This window comes from Pollachius pollachius, assembly GCF_949987615.1.
Source record: "Pollachius pollachius genome assembly, chromosome: 3".
Lineage (NCBI taxonomy): Eukaryota > Metazoa > Chordata > Actinopteri > Gadiformes > Gadidae > Pollachius > Pollachius pollachius.
Window position 1 is genome coordinate 36303354 of NC_136936.1, and position 9931 is coordinate 36313284.

Consider the following 9931-nt stretch of genomic DNA (forward strand, 5'->3'; position numbering starts at 1 on the left):
CCCATCAACTGCATGTTAATCTTGTCCTGCAATCTGTCCGCTGTTTCTCTCCTCCTTTAATCTCCTCCGAGATTTATAGGGCTGTCGTCGATTCGTACCATGCTTCAGTCTGCTGACCGACATTTGGTCTAACTACCTGCTCCACTCCCCCACCTGTTTTTTTATAAACTCTCACGAATTGTCTCTCTCTCATTCTCTCTCTCTCTCTCTCTCTCTCTCTCTCTCTCTCTCTCTCTCACACACAGATTAATGGGAAGCAAGATAGGAATAAAAGAGGAGGTTGAGCAGCTGATTAGCAGAGCGTTTCAGTATTGCCATGTCCCTTCTGTCAATCATCATTTTCTGTCAATAGAACAGCAGATATACGCGCACATTCTTCCACTGACCTTTGACCTACCACCGATTTTGAGTGAGTGAGAATTGGCTAAAAGCTGTGGAGTTGTTTCGGTTATCATGTTCCACCACCATCTACTGGGATTCTTTCGATTTTAAACTTTTTCAACCTTTTTATTGATTTATAAAGCGCTTTTATGAACAAAGCCCGAAGTGAGTTAGTGTGTGTGTGTGTGTGTGTGTGTGTGTGTGTGTGTGTGTGTGTGTGTGTGTGTGTGTGTGTGTGTGTGTGTGTGTGTGTGTGTGCGTGTGTATGAGGTATACCTTTTAAAAGGTCTTTGAAGGTTCTGTGGGCAGGAGGTTGCTTATTTCATCCGTCCAACCCTGTGTGAAAAACTATGATGTTGGAATTATTCTCTTGACTTGAACCTTGAAAACTTGGAAAGTGTTGGCTAACTATATTTGAGGCAAGTCAGGTGCTTGGAGTGCTTGGCTCGCCCACTTACTTCTTGTAAGTCGCTTTGGATAAAAGCGTCTGCTAAATGCCCTAAATGTAAATGTAAATGTAAATGTCCCTATTTTGAACAGGACATTCTCCAGATCTCTCCTGTCCTCTCCCGTGTGGTCTCCTGTCCCCTCTCTTCTGGACTGTCTTCTCTCCTCTCGTCCCTCCGGCCTCCTTTCCTGCCTCCTCTCTCCTCCTCTCTCCTCCCCTCTCCTCTCCTCTCCTCTTCTCTGACCAGCAGGGTTACCAAGAGGTTTACAGGCCATGCTGCAACAAGCGCACTGGGAACTCGCTTTCCTGCCCGTGAGATTTAACTCCCCCTTTGGGCCCTGTGACCACAAAGCATTGTGGGTGATTCCATCCACCCACTCTCCCCCCAACACACACACACACACACACACACAACACACACACACGCACACACACACACACACACACACACACACACACACACACACATAGCAACGCAGACTCTAAACTCTTGCTGACATCCAGAAACACGTGTCTAGGTTGCTACCCAGCGTTTATTAAACAGCCTCTAAAATGGAAAAATGTTGTCTCGTAAAGAGAAGTCCTACTGGCCTCGGGCGTCCACGGACGTCCTCCAACGGAATGGAAAACGCCGACCGCTAAGACGCATCCAGGGGATGATTGATTTATATGCGGCAGTCATCCCCCCCCTTCCCCCTCCCCCTTCCTCCAATTTCATCCGCCAGTCTATTTACACGCTGATGTGATCAATACTCTGCTGGCGCGTGGCGTGGAAACGTGGACGCCCAGACGGCGTGGCGAGCCACAGCGTCTCCGCGCGGAAAAATGAACGCGTCACTCAAAGAGAGCGGCAGCAAAGCACCCTGGCGACACACCGGTGTGGTGTTTCAGCGGGAAAGGATGAAAAACAAGCCCGGCTCGTGACCTTAGAGCTTGTACGTGTCAAACCCGAACGCCCGGTGATGGAGAGAGGAGGCGGGTGCACGGTGTCGTGTGCATTCTAATTAAAGAGTCTCAACTGTAACCTCGACGACAGCGCTGTCTGTTGGATTCTGATTGGCTGAAACGGTACTGGATGATGTCATCAGTGTGTGGGTTTTAGTAGCCGGTTAGGGTTGTCCCCTGGGGGGATTGGGTGGTAGTGTTTGATTAATTAGTCTTTCAAATGTAAATCTCTCAGAAAGGCAGCTTTGGGTAAGCACACTCAGGGCCCTTACCTCTCCTGGCCTCTCCTACACTTATTTTTCTCATATCCTATTCCTCTCTTCTGCTCCTCTTCTCCTCTCTTCTCTCCTCCTCTCCACTCCTGTCCTTTCCCCTGCTCCTCTCCTCCTCCCCTCCTCTTCTCAATCCTCTCTCCCTCCGTTCCCCTCCACTACTCCCCTCCTTCAAATTTAAATAAACAATTAAAGTCTTGAGCTTGTCACTTACCTAACCAGCGACCACTGACCGTGCTAAGCTGAACTGACCGAGTCTGTCTTAGGAGAGATGCTCAAAGGCTACCAAGGTGGGGATGTCCTCCATATCAGCCTGCAGCCTTTAAGGGGAACCAGATATGGGTCTTCCCTCGGCAGGAATAACAAAGTGTCGGATCTGGGCCGTAAATCCCGCCCCGGTGCATCAAGCTGTCTGCAGATCTCTAAGGTGAGCAACCAGTTGGTTCTGGGAGGAAAAACAAGCTTGCTAGCTGCCATCGCTGACACTGCGCTAAATGTCGTAACTCAAGACCTGTTGCGAGTTTGAGTTACGAGCTGCTCTGCTTAAAACAGGACATCCTGTCTCTGTGTCCCTCTCTATCACTCTCTCTTTCTCTCTCTCTCCTACTCTCAATTTGTCCCTCACCCTCTATCACTCTCTATCTCTGTCGGTATGTCTGTCTCCTCTGAATCACTCTCTCTCTATCACTATGTCAAATTGAGGCCTCTACTGGCATGAAAAAAAATATTTACACAATTCAATTCAATACAATACAATTCAACAAAATACTAAGATAAATGTCTAACTCTCTCTCTCACCCTCTATCTCTCTCTCACCCTCTATCTCTCTCTCTTTCTCTCTCTGTCTGCCACTCAGTCTCTCACTTTCATGTATCTTCCGTCATTGCCTTTCTCTATCTCTTTTCCTCAAATACATGCTCTCTCACTCTCACTTTCTTTCTCCCTCTCTCTCTCTCTCTCTCTCTCTCTCTCTTTCTCTCTCTCTCTGTTTCTCCCTCTTTCTCTTTTTCTCCCATTCTTGTCATTGGCGGTGTCTGCTGAACTAAATTCCAAACCTTCCAACTGTGCTACAAGTCAGGACAGCGGTGGTGTCACACACTCTTTAATTTAACAGTTTTGACACAAGGCGCCCGCGATACGCATGGTAAATCTCCCAGCGGGGGAAATTTATATTCTGCTCTGGCAGGGGCCGGACAGCCTATAGGGTTCGAGGCCCCCCACTGAGAGGTGGCACTCTGCCCGGGAGTCAAAATGCTTTTCTTTTCAATTTGATTTAATAAAAATAAAATCATCAGTCATTTGATCTCACATAACAAATGTATATAGAAGAGTATAAATGCAGCATTTGTAAGTGATCCACAACACATTTTAGATATAAACACACATATATCCAGATTAGCATAAGAAAACAAAGCAGATGGATATGTAAACATACAGGGGTTCAAAGTGCTCCCCAGACACCCTGTAGCTTGGTGTATAGCCATGTCTTCAGGTTGGCTTCAGTGTTGGATTTTGGATAAAAACTGTTTTGATTTTCTTTGAAGATCGTCCATCATTAACTGACACTCCCTCCCCCGAGCGCTGATTGGTCCAATCATTTATATACATTTGTAAAAGGGATTGTGGCCAGAACGATCTGCAGATTGAAACGGGATGATCGGGATGGTCTAATGGCTAGGGTTAGGTAGGAGGCGCTGTGGACTTGAACTTCTTGGTACAGTTCCCTCATTTTCTTCAGATTAATGGGAGATTGCTTAGCTTGGCACAGACTGCGGACATATTGTCATATTAACATTTTTGTTTAATAATCGCCCAACAGCAGACCGTACAGCTTTAAAGATTTACTTCAAAGTGCAGCTTGCAGCTTGGCATCCAGAGTTAATCAACATGTCGGGAATGTATGTCGGAAACTTATATAACAAATGAAACTTGTTTGAAGGCAAACCCTAGAGCTGGAGTGTGTGGCAGGAGAGCAGATGATTGTCAATAAAGGAAGGTGGCAGATATAGAGCTGTCAGTGGCGGATATGGGGAGTCAAGGTAGGGAGGATGGGGGAGGTGAGGGAGATGAGAAAGCAGAAGAAGGTTAGGAGAGAGGGAGGTGAAAAAAGAAAGTGATCATGGAGAGGAGGACACACACACTCCAGGGGCCTCCCTGCAGCTATGTCTGACTGCTTCGTATTAGTGTTTAATCAAGTTAGAGGATTCTCTCTCGCCCTCTGTTCCTCTCTTTCTCTGTCACTCTCTCTCTTCTATGTTTTCATTCCGATCAACTGGAATCACTAGCTTGCATTATCCAACACACACACACACACACACACACACACACACACACACACACACACACACACACACACACACATGCACATAAACACACACACACACCGACGTGCGCACACGCACACATGTGTTTTACTAGTATTCCTACAGAGTTACACCGGACAAACAGTTTAGTGCTAGCACACCTTACGACACAATAAAAACGTGTGTGTGAGAGCTTATGTGTGTGATTGTTTGAAACTCAGAACACTTGTCACATGTTATAGTAAATATGAACTACTTGTATAAATACAGAGACTGGTACCCACATCATGCAGGTCTTCAAGAAGTAACAGAATACTGTGATGTAAATCTAATGATTGACAGCTCACTGTGTCGTGTGGGTGGTCCCACCCTGCTGCATCTAGCCCTGAGGGGTTCTGACATGTTATCCGCCTCTTTAAGACCACACCCCTTTCCAAGAAGCTCCGCCTCTTAAGAAGATGCCTGGATTCTTTTCAACACCTCATGTTCATGTTATGACACCATGTTCAGTTCAGAGGAGAGGAGGGAGAGGACACAAGGAAGGAGAGGAGGGGAGGAGAAAGGAAAGGAGGAGAGAGGAGGAAAGACAAGATGAGGAGGGGCGGATAGACAGAAAGGAGAGGGGAGGAGGTGAGAGGAGGAAAGACAGGATTAGGAGGGGAGAAAGAGAAGAGGCAGTAGGAGGTGAAACAAAAGAGAGGGAAGGAGGTGAGAGGAGGAAATAAAGGAGGAGTAGAGAGGGGAAGGAGAGACTAAAGAGGTGTTGTTGAGCTGTGGTTTGATGTGAATATTCTGTCTCCTCCCTGACCCCACACTAGAGGGCCTCAGGCTGTTATAGGCTGATCAAAGCGGCTTCATGAAGTCACCATTATACAACACCTTTGAATTCAAGGATCATGTGGGTGTGTTCACCATTAAACCCGTTCACCATCATATCCACCATCAAAATGATGTATTCGCCAATGTATTCATCAATGTATCCACCATCATATTGATTTATTCACCATTTATTTCACCATCGTATCCACCATCATATTCATGTATTCGCCATGGTATTCCGAATTGAATCCACCGTCATGCTCATTTATTCCCCAATCATATCCAACCACATATTAATGTATTCACCATCGTGTTCGCCGTCATATCCACCATCGTAATAAAGTATTCACCATCGTGATCACCATCATGTTCATCATCATATTTGTGTATTCACCATTGTTTTCATCATGGTGTTCCCCTTCATAGCAATGGCTTACTGTTTCCAACAGCCAACCTGCAATGGGTTTGGTCTGCACTCAGCTAGTATTTACGAGGTGTGTCATGTGATCTGGGCGCTCCCATAAAACAGGTAAACATGGCCAGCCACGTGTAAGCGTGTGTTTATGGATTTCCAGAGGAAATACATTAAACATGTAGCTAAAGCAGTCTTATTTTTTGGTAGGAAAATGTGAAGGGAAACTTTTAAAGTGGTTACAATACGATTGTCCCGCCAGAACCCAGTCAGGCATTAAGCCCAGAGCCATGTCAGAAAGGCCTCTCTGTCTGGCTGGCATTCTGCTGCAAGGACCCGGCCGGTCATTTCTGACAGGAAATTACACGTCTGCCAGCCTAGCGTACCCCTCGTAAATCACAGTTCGACCAGCAGGGGGCGTATCGTAGACACACTGCCCCCTTGGTCATTCCCGAGTCACCGATTGTGTTTACAGGATATTATAGCGCTCTTGCTTTAAAAAAAAAAAGTCACAAAAGCTGAAACAGTTTTCCCTATCATAAATCTGCTTACTTAGAAAGGATTCCAGTGCGGTTCTGGAAATCCTATTTTCTCATGTGTAATGAACGGCCACAAATCGTCTCGTTGCGCTTAACGTTCGTCCTTCGATGCAAGGGACAAACATCCAGCGTGCGACCTTGCTATTGTTTTCCGCCGAGCCTTCAGGCTCCCCCTGGCTCCTGGCTTTCAGCGGACAGAGGCTCTTGTTGCCGAGGCGCTCCAGATTTACGGCGCTGTATAATCGAGGTAACAACCCCAGATTTAACCTTCAATAAGACTCCGGTTTCACAGAGGGTTTCCCCGCGCATCGAGACGACGTTTCCACATCCCTCAGAAGAGTCGCAACTTATTAGAGTGTTTTTGGAACAAACTGGGGCACGGCAGGTTGACGTGGATTTGTATTTATTTTCTGCCTTTAATTGGACAAATGAATGGCATTCCTGGTGGTGTGCATAGTGGTGTTATTGTTCTTGCAAGGTAAACACTGGAGGGCCCTGTACGGGGCCTTAAACTTGTAGAATAAACAGGGCTCCCAGGGGCCTGGATTGAATGTCTGTTTATGGCAAGTGCTGTGCTTTAAAATCACTAATTACATCAGCCCTTTACTGTTCTACTGTGCTGGGGGGGGGGGACGGGACGGGGGGGGGGGGGGGGGGGGGGGGGACTTCGTATGGTACTTCGGTGTGTGAATGTATGTAAAGACTGTCTCTGTGCAAGTGTCTTTTTGTGCAGATGTACGTGCTTGCATATGTGTAGGTGCATGTGGCTGCGTGTAGGAATGTGTGTTGTATGTAGGAGTCAGGAGCGAGAGTCAGGTGGCAGTAAAAATAAAGACTCAAAACCACCGGTTTCTTTTAAACAAACCTATCTAGAAATAGATCAATGTTTAGGAAACTTAAACTTTTACTTTTTCATAAAATAGAAAATCCAAAATTTAATGAAAATTTGTTTACAAATAAATTACAGTAGAGAAGTAGAAATATAAAAGTCATTAAATTGAGTTTGTGTTTGTAGGCCTGTGTTTGCCCATGTCTACGTCCACGCGTGCCTTTGTTTTTGTGTGTGTGGACTTTTGTGTGTTTGTGTTTGCACGTATGAGTGTTTGTGTGCATATGTGTTAATATATGTGTGTGTGTGTGTGTGTGTGTGTGTGTGTGTGTGTGTGTGTGTGTGTGTGTGTGTGGTGTTTGAGTACTTCCTGAGGTTAGTTAGCGAGCAGTTATTGCTCTTAGCCAGAGCTCATAACATCACCTCATCATTCAACAGACCCCCCTACGTACCCCTGCTCCTCTAGCACACACCCTCTCCCAACCCCTGTCTCTAGGGACCGGTTGCCCTGGTAACCAGCCCAAACACCTGGCCTGTGTTCCTCAGGTGAGAGCTGGACAGACTTGACTCACTGGTCAGACCTCTAAGCCAATCACTAGACAGGATACTGGGCGATCAGAACTCTTGTCTGCATTTAAAGTTTAGCCTGAATTAAAACAATTTGATCAGCACTTTAACCACAACATTTTTTCAGCTTGTTGGGTTTCCACGGAAGAACAATCAATTCAACTACGAACATTTTTAGTACTGCATGACCAAGTTTACAAAAAGCAGCTGGACGAGTGGTGAGTGCTTTTAGGAAGCAGAACCACCATGTCAGTCATTTTCTTTAGCTTTCTTAGTGGCAGTAAAGTGCATCGAAGTTGGTGCATCAAGGTCACACCAGGTATGTTTATTAGCCCTATTATTCTGCTGGGCTACTCTTTGACTTGGCCCTGTGCGGACATAATTACTTATTTTCATGTGAATGTAATTGTAACGTAATGGCACGTCCCACGGCGAGCCCGGGTTGAGTTTGACGTATGGTGTGAGTATATTTAATTCAGCATCTGTTCCCTGTGTGTTTGCGTGTTGGCCTCCAGTGCGGGCCGCCACATGTGTGATGGTTAGTCAAGCTCTTTAATGGAGCAACTTGAACCTTTGGCGCAATCTCCCGGAGATGTGGGTCACACATATTTATATCCCAGATCAGATTTACCATCCAGAGACAAAGATCCAGTCCAGAGAACCGCCGAGCGCCGTGTTACGACTGGGCACTGTAACAATGTCAGTGCGGAGCTGATATGTAACTGTATCTGCCCCGGGTTCAGGATCCCACACTAACCTACAGTGAGCCTCGCTCCTCAACACACAACTCTTCCGTTCATTAACCTTTCCAAGTGTCTCTGACGAATCAAAGTGTGGTTATTCGTATCTTATTAAACCTAGATTAACCATCATCTTTTCTTCTTAACTGTTATTCATCCAGGGACAGAAAATTGCAATTTAAAAATCTATATGTATTGCTATACGTTGAGCTGGCAAATCCAGTCTGGTTGAAGGTTGTCCTTCACAGAGTAATGTATAGAGTGCATTAACAAGTATGTCCTTTTCTGACGTTGTTTTACCAGCCTACCCCTAATCTATTGTTTTATGAATATATTTAATATTTTTTTGACTAGAAACTAAAGCCATAATAATTGTTGTTTAAATTGATGCATCTTGTAATTGATCTCTTTAATATAATGATAATGGAATGTATCTCAGATTTAGAAAGTTGTTTTGCAAATTAACCTTTCACATAAAAGGAAGTTATTGATATTTGTAAATATCATTGAGAAAACGGCTCTACTCTGTTTCTATGAGCTGTACACAGCAGCAGGTGAACATTTTAAACACAGACGATGACTAGAATACCTACTATGACGACCTGTTGCAGAAAGGTTTTAAAAGATGCAATATTGCCACCTAGCGGTGAGTTAAAACTCTATTCTGAAACTAATTAATTTTGTAAATTGCATTATACACGCAACATAAAATATTATCTTTTACAAAAATAACAAGGAAGTAAAAAACACAAATATGCTAATATTTATTTGTACAATTATTAAAACAAATTGCTCTGGTCATGTTTTTATAACAGTGGACTTCAGCGTCACTCGCTTTATTAAATTAAATACAAGATTATAGGCTGACTAACACGCCTAATGCTATTTATGTAGGCCTATATATAAAATAAAAGGGGGTCTATGAGAGCGAGCAATTACAGAAGAGTCCTACATTTTTCGAAGACAAATCCTCCGGTCGAGACATACCGCGTCAGTGAGGCCCCGGGTGACTTTGTGAAAGTAGAAGTGGATCTTTTTTTATTATTAATTTAAATGTAGCCTATTCATGGATTTATTTAATTCACTTTTTTTAATTCAAAATTGTATTCAGGCTTACCTTAGATATTTTACAGATTCATTTGGATTAGTTTATTTGAATTTACCTTGATTTGAATCATTATTGTGTTACTTACCTATTGTTTAATGAGAAAATGCACCATTTTAAAAGGTTCTATATCCTAAACGTGGCTCTTGTTATTATCCCTCATGACTAAAGTAATAGCTAAACAAATATAACCCTAGACGATTTACGTTTTTAAACAGTCTGTAAATAATCTGAGCGCGGTACGGCTGGCTCGGCGTGGGAAAGATTCCCGAGGAATGTTTCATTTCCATAGGTGTGATATTTACAGCTCCGACACTGACCCTACGGCGGTCTTTACGGTCTTGTAGAGCTTCCTTGTAGGCCCCGAGATCACGGTAACTTAAACACGGAGTGAAGGTGTTTTTAAATGTTATATTTAACAGTTCACTTTGGTCGCTACGTAAACACACTGGTGGAGCGTTAAGTGTCCGAATGCACATTGTTTAGATTATATTTTTCTATGCTTTTTTTTTGTTTTTTTTTCTGTAGGCCTACAGGGCCTGTTCACATATGCAAGCCTATTTTTTATTGT